Source organism: Macaca thibetana, chromosome 20 (genome assembly GCF_024542745.1).
Source record: "Macaca thibetana thibetana isolate TM-01 chromosome 20, ASM2454274v1, whole genome shotgun sequence".
Classification (NCBI taxonomy): Eukaryota; Metazoa; Chordata; class Mammalia; order Primates; family Cercopithecidae; genus Macaca; species Macaca thibetana.
Window position 1 is genome coordinate 34,499,979 of NC_065597.1, and position 15,461 is coordinate 34,515,439.

A 15,461-nucleotide genomic window follows, 5' to 3' on the forward strand; every position below is an offset into this window, starting at 1 on the left:
AAAGGGACTGCGGCCTGTCCCTGGCCTTTAATGTCACTTTCCACATCTCTACCGCATAAACTCCTACTTATGCGTCAAAGCTGTTTGAAATGTCACGTCCTTGGTAAGCACACCCTCTCAGGACTCCAAAGCCTTCTAGGGGGCCTGGAATGTGGCCCTGGGCAGACTGTGTCAGGTTTTCTCTTTCTCAAGCCCCTCCCTAGAAGCCAGACTCCAAGCTCTAGGAGGCTGGGGTCTCCCTTCATTTTTCTTGGCATTCCCAGGGCCTTCTGAGGATCAGGCACATGGTAGGTGCTTGGAACACATGGGCTGGGCACGGTGGCTCATTCCTGTAATCCTGCAATCCCAGCACTTTGGGAGGCCCAGGCAGGTGGATCACCTGAGGTCAGGAGTTCAAGACCAGCCTGGCCAACATGGAGAAACCCCATCTCTACCAAAAATACAAAAATTGGCTGAACATGATGGCACGCGCCTGTTATCCCAGCTACCCGGGCGGCTGAGACAGGAGAATCGCTTGAATCCGGTGAGAGGCAGAGGTTGCAGTGAGCCAAGACTGCACCACTGCGCTCTAGCCTGAGTGAGAGAATGAGACTCCATCTCAAACAAACAAACAAACAAACAAAAACAACACATCTAATGAAAGAGGAAACTGAGGTTCAGAGAAAAAGACGACTTGCCCAGCTCACACAGCCACACAGAGGCTACGCCAGGCCTGGAACTCAGAACTTGGGACTCCATTTATAAAGGGAGCCATCCCTTCATCCAATTCCTTCATTCAGCAAATATTTGTTGAACCGTGTAGACAGAATAACGGCCCCCCTAAATGTCCACATTCTAATCCCCAAAACCTATGAATATGTTACCTTATGTGATAAAAAGGACTTTGCAGATGTGACTGTTTAGGGTTTCGGATTTTTGTTGTTGTTGTTGTTTTAGAGGCAGGATCTCACTCTGTCACATAGGCTGGAGTGCAGTGGTGCAATCACAGCTCACTGCAGCCTTGACTTCCTGGGCTCAAGCGATCCTACTGCCTCAGCCGCTTAAGTAGCTGGGAATACAGGTGTGCGCCACCATGCCCTGCTAATTTTTATTTCTTCTAGAGATGGGGGTCTCACTATGTTGCCAGGGCTGGTCTCGAACTCCTGGCCTCAAGCAATCCTCCTACCTCGGCCTTTTGAAGTGCTAGGATTATGGGTGTGAGCCACCATACCTGACCTAGAATCTTTAAAGAGGGAGATTTCTTGGATTATCTGGACAGGCCGAAGGCCTCCCTTTTGAAATAATCACAGGATTATTTCAAAAGGGAGGCAGTGGGTCAGAGTCAGAAGAGATGATGGATGACAGAGCAGAGGTCCCAGTGACGTGGAACTCTGCACCCAGGGATGCAGGCGGGTTGGAGAAGCTGGAAGAGGTAGGGAAACAGATTCTCCCCTAGAGTCTCCAGAAAGAACTTCTCTCTCCCTACACCTGGAGTTTAGTCCACTGAGACTGATTGAGGACTTCTGACATCTCAGGCTATTGGATAATAAATTTGTGATGTTTTAAGCCACCAAGTTCATGGTCATTTGTTACAGCAGCCAGAAGAAGCTCATACAAGCACCTACTATGTGCCAAGTGCACTGCCAGAGCCTGGGAAGGCAGCCTGAACAGGAGAGCAGGGGCCCCTGCTCTGATGGAGTTTGTCTTCCACAACAGACAAACATGGCAAACAACGTAGTGTCAGGCTGGGCGGAACACCAGGAAGCGAATGAAACAGAGAAGCAGCATTGGGATAGGCAGTCGGGAAAGGCCTCTAGAAGGGGGTGACATTTCAGCTGAAATTCAAAGATAGAAGGGAGGCAAGGCACAGTGGCTCATGCTTATAATCCCAGCACTTTGGGAGGCTGAGGCAGGCAGATCATTTGAGGTCAGGAGTTCAAGACCAGCCTGGCCAACATGGTGAAACCCCATCTCTACCAAAAATACAAAAATTAGCCATACACGGTGGTGCACACCTATAATCCCAGCTACTTGGGAGGCTGAGGTAGGAGAATCGCTTGAAGCCAGGAGGCAGGCAGAGGTTGGGGTAAGCCAAGATTGCACCACTGTACTCCAGCCTGGGTGGCAAAGCGAGACTCCATCTCGAAAAAAAAAAAAAAGATAGGAAGGAGCCTGCCAGGGAGAGACACAGCAGATGCAAAGGCCCAGACAGACTGAGAGGGCTGAACAGCTGAGACAGAGTGGGTAGAGACAGAATGGGTAGAGATGCAGAGCGCAGCTGAGTGGAGAGGCTGGCAGGCAGGGACCGCAGGGCTCCCGTGAGCTCCTGCTAGGATGCAAACTGAAGTGCACGGCATCACCTCAGAGGACCTCTTGTCAAAAGCCCTGACCCAGGACCAGTCACAAAAGAACAAATACTGTATGATTCTGCTGCTTTGGGGAACCTGGAATAGTCACATTCACAGAGACAGAAGGCAGAATGGTGGTTGCCAGGGGCTGGAGGTGGGGGAATGGGCGTTAGAGTTTCAAGGGGACACAGTCTCCGTTTTGCAAGATGAAAGTTCTGGAGGTGGATGGTAGTGATGGTTGCACAACAGTGTAAATGTACTGAATTCCACTGAACTGTACACTTAAAAATGGCTAAAATGGTAAATGTATGTTATTCATATTTTTACCATTCTTTTAAAAGGTGCTTCCCTAGAATCAAATCAAGTCCCTAGTATTAATTACCAGTTGACAAGAAATACAGGGGCTAGAGGAAGAAGATAAATGGCCCCATGAGGAAGCGATCAGACAACGCCAGAAGGTGGAACCTTCCAGATGCTCTTCAGGATAACTGTACGCAGCTCATCAAGAAGTTAATGTCAGTCTGGCGCGGTGGCTCAAGCCTGTGAGCACTTTGGGAGGCCCTGGTGGGCAGACCACTTGAGGTCAGGAGTTTGAGACCAGCCTGGCCTACGTGGTGAAACCCCATCTCTACTAAAAATACAAAAATTTAGCTGGATGTGGTGGTGCATGCCTGTAGTCCCAGCTACTTGGATGGCAGAGGCATGAGAATCACCTGAACCTGGGAAAAGGAGGTTGCAGTGAGCCAAGATTGTGTCACTGCACTCCAGCCTGGGCAACAAAGTGAGACTCTGTCTCCAAAATTTAAAAAAAAGTTAATGTTGTTTTAGAAAAATAATAAAGTGAATAGAACATTTATGATTAAAAGAGGCTTAAGAGACATAACAGCCGAATGCAATTCATGGACCTTGATTGAATCCTAGCTTTGCAAAAACAGTCAGGGCATAGTAGCTCATGCCTGTAATCCCAGCAGTTTGTGGGTCTGAGGCTCACTTGAGGCCAGAAATCTATACCAGTCTGGGTAATATGGTGAAAACCCCTCTCTACAAAAAATACAAAAAAATTAACCGAGTGTAGTGGCATGTGCCTGTAGTTCCAGCTACTCGGGAAGCTGAGATGGGAGGATCACTTGAGCCCAGGAGGTGGAGGTTACAGTGAGCCAAGATCACGCCACGGCACTCCAGCCTGGGTGACAGAGCAAGACCCTATCTCAGAAAAGAAAAAGGAAAAACAGGGGGCCAGGCGCAGTGGCTCACGCCTGTTATCCCAGCACTTTGGGAGGCCGAGGCAGGTGGATCACCCGAGGTCTGGAGTTCAAAACTAGCCTGCCAAAATGGTGAAACCCCATCTCTACTAAAAATACAAAAATTAGCCTGGCGTGGTGGTGCGCACCTGTAATCCCAGCTACTCAGGAAGCTGAGATAGAGTAATTGCTTGAACTCAAGAGGTGGAAGTTGCAGTGAGCCAAGATGGCACCACTGCACTTCAGTCTGAGCAACAGTGCAAGATTCCATCTCAAAAAAAAGAAAAAAAGAAAAGAAAAAACAGCTCTAAAAAGATCTTTTGGGGACAGTGTGGAAATGTGGAAATGTGACTATGGGCTGGATAGTATAGTAGATTATTAGTGCTTTATTGTTGATTTTCTTCAGTGTAATGTAGGAAAATGTCCTCATTCCTAGAAGATGAAGTATTTAGGGATAAAGGTCATAAAACACTGAAGTATTTAGGGATAAAGGTCGTGATCACCTTACTCCCAAAGAGTTCAGGAGAAAAAAAAGTGTGTATACATATATGGATATGTATGCAATATGTGTGTATACGTATGTGTATGCATAACTATAGATGTATGTGCACATCTACATATGTGTGTATATATGAATATGTATGTAATATATGTGCATATGTGTGTATAGCTGCAGATGTACCTATCTATATATGTGTGTATATATGGATATGTATGTAGTTTGTGTATATATATGTGCATGTATAACTATAGATGTATGTGCCTATCATATCTAGATGTATGTGTATATGTATGAATATTTATGTAATATGTGTCTGCATATGTGTGTATATATGGATGTACATGTAGTATGTATGTGTTTGTATATATGCATGTGTGCATGTAGATGTATGTGTATATGTGTGTGTGTGTGTGTGCGTATCTCCCAGAGAGAGAAAGGAGAGACTAAGTATATGCCGTAAACTGAGCGTCAACAATGTTGCAGCTTGGCAGTGGAGATACTGGTGATCATTGAACTACTCTAAGCACTTTCCTGAATATTTAAAATGTATCATATAAAGGCAGCTGAAGGTATTCGGGGGGGTGGGGGGGAGAAGAAAGAACAAAATAAATAAGAATAAAATGTGTCATAATAAAACTTGGGGTGGCGGAGGAGAAGAAATCTTCTTTAAATGTGGAAGTCATCCTGTGGCCTATGAGCGGCTGTTGGAGGACTGAAAGTGAGTGACAGAGAAATGGCCTGGTGGCTCTTCATCCGAACCTGGGGTTTTCTTTCAGGGGGCACTCCAGGACCGAGGCCCCTCCATAGGTAGGCTCAGGGGCTCCCCCCTGGAGAGCCCCTGAGTCCCCAGGGACTCAGCAGGGCTCCAAGTCCTTGCTGCTGGCTCAGCCTTTGCAGCAGCCACCCTCCCCATCGCCCCTCTCCCTGGACTTACAAGGAAGGTAAGTCACACCTGGGGGCCAGCAGCCTTTGCACCCCCAGTGCCTTTGACCTTCTGGGAGCTGGAGAAGAGGCAGGCGTGGCATTCAATGCCATGGCCAAACAGGACACAGGGAACCAGCTTTCAAAGAAAGGAAAGGGGAGTTCCTCTTGGGGCTGCAGGTGGGGAATCACCAGGGACACAGAGGGCAGCTGTTGCTGCTGGGGGTGCTTTCTCTCCTCCTGGCAGGTGTTTTATGCTGCTGTTATCCTTCTGTCCACACTGCGACGTGTGGAAAGCTCCCAGATCTAACCCTCTTTTCCTCAACCTTTCTTCTTCTTTTGTTTAAATTAATGTGTTTATTAAAAATACATTAAGGTAGAAAAAACCCAAATGTCCATCAACTGATGAGTGGATACAGAAAATGTCATATATGTATGATCCAGGAATCCCACTGCAGGGTATTTGTCCAAAAGGAAGGAAATCCATATATCAGAAGTGTCCCTACACCCATGTTTATTGCAGCACTGTTCACAATAGTCAAGACATGGAATCCACCAAAATGTCCACCAGTGGAGGAATGGATAACAAGAATGTGGTATACTACTCAGGAGGCTGAGGCAGGAGAATGGCGTGAACCCGGGAGGCGGAGCTTGCAGTGAGCCGAGATCTGGCCACTGCACTCCAGCCTGGGCGAAAGAGCGAGACTCCGTCTCAAAAAAAAAAAAAGAATGTGGTATAGATACACAATGGAATATTATTTAGCCATAAAAAAGAATGAAATCCCCTCATTTGCAGCATCATGGAAGGAACTGGAGGTCCTTATGTAAAGTAGAATAAACCAGGCACAGAAAGACAAATATCATATATTCTCACATATGTGGGAGCTAAAAAGTTGATCCCATGGAGTTAGAGAGTACAATGGGGGGTTACCAGAGGCAAGGGAGAGGTATGGGGGGAATAAACAGTAATTGGCTAAGAAGTAAAAAATACAGTTGGATAGAAGGAGTAAGTTCTAGTATTTGATAGTACAGTGGGGAGATTATAGTTAAAGGTAATTTATCATATATTTCAAAATAGCTGGAAAAAATATATATGGCATGAACACCTCCCAGGTTCATGCCATTCTCCTGCCTCAGCCTCCCGAGTAACTGGGACTACAGACGCCTGCCACCACGCCCGGCTACTTTTTTTTTTTTTTTTTTTTTTTGTATTATAGTAGAGATGGAGTTTCACCGTGTTAGCCAGGATGATCTCGATCTCCTGACCTCGTGATTGGCCCGCCTCGGCCTCCTAAAGTGCTGGGATTACAGGCGTGAGCCACCACATCTGGTCTGGAAAAGATTTATAATGGTCCCAACATAAAGAAATGATAAATGTTTGAGGTGATGGATATCCTAATTACCTTGATTTGATCATTACATATTGTATACAGTTATCAAAATATCACATGCACCCCCAAAATATATACAACTATGAAATCTCAATTTAAAACATAAAATATATGTGGTACATATATGCAATAGAAAATTATTCAGCCTTATCCAGCACTTTGGGAGGCCAAGGTGGGCAGATCATTTGAGGTCCGGAGTTCGAGACCAGTCTGGCCAACATGGTGAAACCCTGTCTCTACTAAAACTACAAAAAACTGAGCCAGGCATGACGGTGCGCACCTGTAATCCCAGCCACTTGGGAGGCTGAGGCATGAGAATTGCTTGAACCCAGGAGATGGAGGCTGCAGTGAGCTGAGATGGCACCACTACACTCCAGCCTGGGTAACAGAGTGAGACCCTGTCTCAAAAAAAAAAAAAAAGAAAAGAAAAGAAAAGAAAGAAAATTATTCAACTTTAAAAAGAAAAGAAATTCTAGAACCAGTCACAAAAAGACAACAGGGTATGATTTCACTAATATAAGGTACCCAGAACAGTCAAACTCATGGAGACAGAAAGTAGAATGGTGGCTGCTAGGGTGGGTCTGGGAGGTGGGGAATGGGGAGTTATTGTTTAATGGGGGTGGAATTTCATTTTGGGAAGATGAAACATTTTGGAAGTGGAACGTGGTGATGGTTACACAACCATGTGAATGTACTTAATACCACAAAACTGTACACTTAAAATGGTTAAGATGGTAAATTTTATATTATGTATATTTTAACACAATAAAAATACACAATAACATATAAATGTGTATTTGCACAAGTGTATAGTTTGTATGTGGAAAGATACACAAACAATCTCTATTAGTTGCCTGCATGGACTCAGGGTAGTGGGTGGGGCAGGTGCTCAGAGGGGTGGACTTGCTTTCCACCAAATACCCTTTCGTATGTTTGAACATTTTTCCATGTGCATGACTGACCTATGCAAAAAGATAAAATTTTAAACTCATGCATTCCAAAAGGGGTAGAGTAAAAAGCAGTTTTCCCACCTCTGAGATGCCCCTCACCCCCATGCCAGGTTTAATTTCCTTTCCTCAGAAGCAAACAGGCTTAATGATTTCTTGTTTGTCCTTCAGCAATAGGCTAGGCATATGCAAGCTTCTATGTAGAGGAAGGAAGATGGAAAGTGAGGACGAAGAGAGGCAGGAAGGGATGGAAGGAAGGAAGGATGCAGGAGGGTAAAAAGGAAGGAAGAAAGGAAGGGAGGGAGGGAAAGAGGGAAGGAAGGAGGGAGGGAAGGATGGAAGAGCGAGAGAAGGAAGGAAGAAAGAAAGGAGGGGGCCGGGCGCGGTGGCTCAAGCCTGTAATCCCAGCACTTTGGGAGGCCGAGATGGGCGGATCGCGAGGTCAGGAGATCAAGACCATCCTGGCTAACACGGTGAAACCCCGTCTCTACTAAAAAATACAAAAAACTAGCCGGGTGAGGTGGCGGGTGCCTGTAGTCCCAGCTAATGTAGTCCCAGCTACTCGGGAGGCTGAGGCAGGAGAATGGCGTAAACCCGGGCGTCGGAGCTTGCAGTGAGCCGAGATCCGGCCACTGCACTCCAGCCTGGGCGACAGAGCGAGACTCTGTCTCAAAAAAAAAAAAAAAAAAAAGGAGGGAAGAAGGAGGCAGGAAGGAAGAGAAGCAGGTAAGATATACAAAAACACTGTTTTGCACCTTGCTTTTTTCACATAAAATGCATCTATCAAAACATCTAGCTAAACTGTGTTCTTTATATTGACTGGGTGATTTTCCATGATATGGATATACCATAATGCCTATAGCCAGTTCCCTACTGATGGATATTTTGGGTTTTTCCAGTCTTTTTCATTTACAGAATAATGTCAAAATAACCTCCCTTGAGTGTACTTGCAAGGGGGAATGCTTCTGGTGGGCAAATTCCTAGAAGTAGGGTGGCTGGGCTTTTACATATCCACAGAGATTTAAAAAGAAAGCCCCTGCCCTGAACAGCTGTCTCGGAGCTTCCTCTTTTCAGCAGACGCAGGGGGTGCCCGGGGAGAGGGCTCTGCCTGGGGTTGGGAGGACCACTTCAACCACTGATTTCTTTTTTTGAGACGGTGTCTCACTCTGTCACACAGGCTGGAGTGCAGTTTCACAATCACAGCTCACTGCAGCCCCGACCTCCTCAGGCTCAGGTGATTCTCCCACCTCAGTTGTTGTATCTTTAGCAGATATGGGGTTTCACCATATTGCCCAGGCTGGTCTCTCACTCTTGGGCTCAAGTGATCCACTAGCCTCAACCTCCCAAAGTGCTGGGATTACAGGCATGAGCCATCGCGCCCAGCCCAAGACTTTTTTTTTTTAATAGAGATGGGATTTCACCATGTTGCCCAGGCTGGTCTCAAACTTCTGGGCTCAATGAATCTTCCCACCTCGGCCTACCAAAGTGCTGGAATTACAGGCATGAGCCACTGCACCCGGTCGACATTTTCATTACTAGAAAATGAAACCCTATATCATTATCAGTCACTCCCCATTTTCTCCTATCCCCAACTTCTGGCAACCATGAATCTATTTTCTATCTCTCTGAGTTTATTTTTTGTGGGTATTTCATATCCATGGAATCATATATATAATACTTGGCATTTTGTGTCTGATTTCTTTCACTTAGTGTTTTCAGAGTTCATCTGTATCGTTGCATGTATCAGCACTTCATTCTTTTTCATTGCTGGATAATATTCTACTGTACGGATGGACCACATTTTGTTTATCCATTCACCAGCTGATGGGCATTTGGGCTATTTGCACTTTTTGGCTCTTGTGAATCATGCTGCTATGAACCATTGTGTGCAAGTTTTTTTTTATTTTTTTTTATTTTATTTATTTTTTTTTTTTTTTTGAGACGGAGTCTCGCTCTGTCACCCAGGCTGGAGTGCAGTGGCCGGATCTCAGCTCACTGCAAGCTCCGCCTCCCGGGTTCACGCCATTCTCCTGCCTCAGCCTCCCGAGTAGCTGGGACTACAGGCGCCTGCCACCTCTCCCGGCTAAGTTTTTGTATTTTTAGTAGAGACGGGGTTTCACTGTGTTACCCAGGATGGTCTCGATCTCCTGACCTCGTGATCCGCCCGTCTCGGCCTCCCAAAGTGCTGGGATTACAGGCTTGAGCCACCGCGCCCGGCCGCAAGTTTTTATGTGAACATGTTTTCCATTCTTTGGGGCATATATGTGGAAATGGAATTGCTGGGTCATATGGCAACTCTAGGTTTAACTTTTGGAGAACCTACCAGGCTGGTTTTGTTACTGGATGGTGCCGTGCAGTTCTGGGCTGTTGGTGTCCCGAACAAAGAACTGGAGGAGACACACACAGAGAGCAAAGCCAAGCAGCAACAGGGTAAGAAGCACAGTGTCCACTCTCGGATGGGGGAGCAGACTGACCTCTGCAGATGAGATCAGCATCAGCTTGCTGTAATTTGGGTCTTTTCATGTGTTTTTTTCTTCTCTCCCCAAGGTTGCCTAATCTCTAGCCAGTGTTTGGCTTTTGATTGATAGGTGTGTTGCTCAGTTATTTGGGGCCCTTGTGTACTTCTGTGTCTCCTCTCTCCCATAATTTTTTTTTTTTTTTTTTGAGACGGAGTCTTGCTCTGTCACCCAGGCTGGAGTGCAGTGGCCGGATCTCAGCTGACTGCAAGCTCCGCCTCCCGTTTTTATGCCATTCTCCTGCCTCAGCCTCTCCAGTAGCTGGCACTACAGGCGCCTGCCACCTCTCCCGGCTAGTTTTTTGTATTTTTTAGTAGAGACAGGGTTTCACCGTGTTAGCCAGGATGGTCTCGATCTCCTGACCTCATGATCCGCCCGTCTCGGCCTCCCAAAGTGCTGGGATTACAGGCCTGAGCCACCGCGCCCGGCCTATCCCATAATTTTAAGTACGTGCATGATATACAGCCCATATGCATGAACCTTAAGTAGCTGATAATCATGCAGGATTATGTGAAAGATACTTTTTCTCTAATGTGTATGCCCATCTCTGAAGCGCTTCCCCTTACTGGTTTGGTCTGGATCTTGCCTGCCATGGGGTCCTTGCTCACTCTTTTTTTTTTTTTTTTTGGTGGGCGGTGGGGGGCGAGTCTCCCTCTGTTGCCCAGGCTGGAGTGCAATGGCGCAATCTCGGCTCACTGCAACCTCGCCTCCTGGGTTCAAGTCATTCTCCTGCCTCCGCTTCCTGAGTAGCTGGGATCATAGGTGGGCACCACCACGTCTGGCTAATTTTTTTGTATCTTTTTTTTTTTTTTTTTGAGACGGAGTCTCGCTCTGTCGCCCAGGCTGGAGTGCAGTGGCGCGATATCGGCTCACTGCAAGCTCCACCTCCCGGGTTTACGCCATTCTCCCGCCTCAGCCTCCGAGTAGCTGGGACTACAGGCGCCCACCACCACGCCCGGCTAGTTTTTTGTATTTTTAGTAGAGACGGGGTTTCATCATGTTAGCCAGGATGGTCTCGATCTCCTGACCTCGTGATCCACCCGCCTCGGCCTCCCAAAGTGCTGGGATTACAGGCTTGAGCCACCGGGCCCGGCCAATTTTTTTGTATCTTTAGTAGAGACAGGGTTTCACCATGTTGGCCAGCCTGGTCTCAAACTCCTGGCCTCAAGCGATCCACCCGCCTCGGCCTCCCAAAATGCTGAATTACAGGTGTGAGCCACCATGCCCTGCCTCCTTGCTCACTGTTTCATCTCGCTTTTGTTTTGGCTGCTGAACCTCTGCTTTTCGTCTCACTTCTTGTTCACCCACCCCTTCACCTTGTTTCTGTTCTCTACTTTTACTTATTCTGTCCTTTATCCAACTTTCAATTCCCTTTGCTATTCTCCTGCCTCATTTTCCCTATTCTCCTGCCTCATTTTCAAGGAGGCTCTACCATTTTACATGAGTGTTCTCTCCATTTCCCCACCAACCTTTGCTATCGCCTGTCCTTTTGATTACAGCTATCCGAGTGGGGGTGACATGCTATTCTTTGGCTTTGATTAGCATTTCCCTAATGACTAATGATGCTGAATATCTTATCGTGTGTGTATTGGACATTCGTCATTTCCTTTGGAAGAATGTCTATTAAAGTCTTTTGCCCATTTTCCATTTTTTAGTTGTGTTGTTTGTCTTTTTTGTTGTTGACTTGTAACGGTTCTTCATGTATTTTGATACTAGATCTCTATCAGATATGATTTACACATAATTTATTCTTTGGGTTGACTTTTCACTTTATTGATAACGCCTTTGGAGCGCAAAACCTTTTCACTTTGATAATATCCAATTATCTATTGTTTCTTTGGTTACTTATGCTTTAGATATTATATCTAAGAAACAGTGCCTAACCCATGGCCATGAAGATTTGCTCCTATGTTTTCTTCTAAGAGTTTTATATTTTGATTCATTTTGAGTTACATTTGGTAAATGATGTGAGTTAGGGATCCAACTTTAGTCTTTTGCATGTGGATATCCAGTTGTGTCAGGTTATTCATTGAAAAGACTATACTCTTTCCCCCATTGAATTATCTTGGCACTCTTATCAAAAATCAACTGCCCATAAATGTATTCATTTATTTCTAGACTCTACACAATCTTTTTTTTTTTTTTTTTTTTTTTTTTTTTTTAAGAGACAAGGAGCTTGCTCTGTTGCCCAGGCTTGCAGTGGTGCAATCACAGCCTCAAACTTCTGGGCTCAAGTTATCCTCCCTTCTCAGCCTCCTTAGTAGCTGAAACTATAGACATGCAGCACTGTACCAGATTAATTTTGTTGTTTGTGTGTTTGTTTTTGGAGAGACGGGGGGTCCCTTTGTTGCCCAGGCTGGTCTCAAACTCCTGGACTCGAGCAATCCTCCCACCTCAGTCTCCCAAAGTGTTGGGATTACAGGTATGAGCCACCACACCCAGTCCACAATCTTGATTACAGTGCTTCATAGTAATTCCCTCCTCGTAGGTCTTCTTATTTTTTTTAATTTTCAGACAAAATCTTTCAAATATGCAGAAAAGTAAAACAAACCTTGGGATCCACAACCTAGATTTAACAGCAGTTAACATTTTACTGTCTTTTGGTTCACTAAAAAATAAAATATTTTAGATAGAGCCAGGGGTGGTAGCTCGTGCCTGTAATCCCAGCACTTTGAGACGCCAAGCGGGGCAGATCGCTTCACCTCAGGAATTCAAGACCAGCTTGGACAACATAGCGAGACCTCGTCTCTACAAAAAAAAAAAAAAAAAAAGAAGAAGAAGAAGAAGAAGAAGAAATAAAGTATTTTAGATACAACCAAAGTTATCTACCCTACCCCTACCCCCACCCATTTCCCCTCCCTCTCTCTTTCTGGGTAACCACAAAACCACCTAGGAAGTTACAGGGTCCTTCCCAAGGATGTCATTGTACTTTTATAGCCTTATAAATAAGATACAGCATTGTTCTGTGGGCCTTAGTATTTTACGTAAGTAGCATCATACAGGATGTAACCTTTTACAACCTGCTTGTTTTGTTCACGTTTATCTTCGTAAGCTTTTTCTCCATGTTGATCCACATGGACCTAGTCCATTCATTTTTACTTTGCAGCAAGTTCTATTTTGGTTTCATCCATTGTTTATTCCTGGATTCCCCTGGCAGTGAATATTTGGTTGTTTCCAGATTTTCACTATTACTGGTAGTTCTGTAATGAATGGACATTCCAATGTGTACCTTTTTGTTCCCTTCATCTTTTTGTTTATTTTTTGGCTCTAAACTTGGTTCTCCACTGAGGGACTGCTTCCCCTGCAGGTTTCTAAGAGGTGGCTATTATCTCCTCAATAGCCATTCTACTGTGGGGCTGGGGATAGAGGAGGCATTGCCCCTTGCTCTTTATAGCTACTTCCAAACTACACATTTTTCCTCCCTAAAATCCCCAGCTTCTTTCCTTAGTTCAATTTTTTTAAAACATAGAGACAGGGTCTCACTATCTTTCTCAGGCTGGTCTTGAACTCCTGGTCTCAAGTGATCCTCCTGCCTCAGCCTCCCAAAGTGCTGGGATTACGGGTGTGAGTCACCTCACCCAGCCCCACAGCTCATTGCTCCCTCCGGTTGGTTGCAACCACCTACACACCCCGTCACTCCCCCTCTCTCCATGTCTGTTACAGCTTCCAGCGTATAGTCATTCTGTCTAACATGATTCTGACACAATCATGATTTCCTTTTGGGGGTGTGTGTGAAAATGTTTTAATTGCAGGATTCTTAGATATAGTGGTTAATCTATTGCTCACAATTCCTTACTAAATAAGAGTGTCTCATGCTGGAAACACACGCCCTCCCCTTACATTAAACTCAGATGATCACATGTCTTTAACACAGAGTTGTGTTAAAAGGTTCTCATCTTTGTTAAGCCAAGGACTGTGGTGCAAAAGGAATATTTCATTAACTGAAGTCACTACTATTTGCTAGAAACATCCATTACTTTAGAATACTTCAACTATAAAATATATTGAATTTTCATATGTCTTAACCATATACATGTGTAACTAACACTAAATGCAGTTCAGTCCTTAAAAAGTAGGATTCTGGGTTGGGTGCACTGGCTCACGCCTGTAATCCCAGCGCTTTGAAAGGCCGAAGCAGGAGGATCGCTTTAGGCCAGGAGTTTGAGACCTTAGCCTGGGCAATATAACGAGATGCTGTCTCTACAAAAGACTTTAAAAATTAGCTGGGCATGATGGTACATGCCTGTAGTCCCAGCTATTTGGGAGGCTGAGGTGGGAGGATTGCTTGAGCCCAGGAGGTCAAGGCTGCAGTGAGCTGTGATCGCATCACTGCACTTCAGCCCAGGCAACAGAGCAAAACCCTGTCTCAAAAAAGAAAAAGAAAAAGAAAAAAGACATTCTGGGAGCAGACTACAAATATACAATCTGGCTAAATTCCCCAGGTAAGGCCCTCCGCGTTACAAATAAGTTGCTAATACCAAACTGAGAGCTTGGTGACCCACACAGTGTACAGCTAGGAAAGCAAACAAGGCACTCACATCTCGGAGCCACATGGTTGATTTCAGTAACCAGCTTTTCTGTGCTACGGTCTCCTTTCCTCCAGTGAGCTTGTCCTCCACCTGCCTCAGCCCCTCACTCCCAAGGTCATATCCTGGACCGTGTCATTACCAGTAACTGTGCTTGTATAATCTCAACATAAAACACCCCACTCTCCAACCACCACCGTCTGTCTGTCCAGCTCATTGCCTTGAGCATCCAACTCCAATAGTCCTTTAGACTCACCCAGGCTGATCCTGCCCTTTTCTCTTGCCTCTCTTTCACGTCCTTAATTTTCACCTTACTCAGCTCCCAACTTCCATGGTCTTTCATTACAGGCATCGTTTACCTGCACCCTTGACTCCCTTCTCAAATAACTTCAACTCTCATTCCTGCTAACTCCTGGTAAAACCAGAACCCGGAAAACCCAACTCTCCACCAACTCTGCACCTGCCCAGTGCAGCTGACATGGCTGGAGACAGCCACTCAGTCACGCTAACGGCAAATCCAAGATCACTCACCTCAGTGCCACCCAAAAGTCCCACTGCATTTCCCTGACTCATTTGCTCTCCCACTCTCTTTGACTATTTCATACTTTCCTCTCTCCACTCAAACCTTCAAACTCCTCTTCACTTATCCGCACTTGAAACCTATGACCCTGAGTTCCATGTCCCCAAGAAAGGAGAAGTTACCAGAAGACCACGCCCACCTGCAACCGTCACATCTGCCCACTGCATTTTCCTTGTTCCTCACTCAAGGATAAGCTTGTCCAACCCAGGGCCTGTGGGTCGCATGAGGCCCAGGACAGCTTTGAATGCGGCCCAACACAAATGCGTAAACTTTCTTAAAACATTAGGAGACTTTTGGGGCGATTTTTTTTTTTTAGCTCATCAGCTATTGTTAGTGTTAGTGTATTTTATGTGTGGCCCAAGACGATGCTTCTTCTTGCAATGTGGCCCAGGGAAGCCAAAAGTTTGAACACCCTTGAAGGACATCACTCCTCTATTCTCCTGTTTCTTTCCTGCATCATCAATTTCCTCCTTTCTACTGTATCATTCTCTCTCTCTCTCTCTCTCTCTC

The 15,461-nt window shown here is 45.5% G+C and overlaps 3 protein-coding genes across 3 annotated transcripts in view; 1 reads left to right on the forward strand and 2 right to left on the reverse strand.

The window, feature by feature from the left end:
• Positions 1-15,461, forward strand: part of PLLP (plasmolipin) — a 194,887-nt gene that overhangs the window by 100,295 nt on the left and 79,131 nt on the right. The window lies entirely within an intron of this gene.
• Positions 1-15,461, reverse strand: part of COQ9 (coenzyme Q9) — a 292,337-nt gene that overhangs the window by 96,905 nt on the left and 179,971 nt on the right. The gene's annotated exons all lie outside the window — the stretch shown is intronic.
• CX3CL1 (C-X3-C motif chemokine ligand 1) overlaps positions 1-15,461 on the reverse strand; it is a 338,913-nt gene that overhangs the window by 26,894 nt on the left and 296,558 nt on the right. The window lies entirely within an intron of this gene.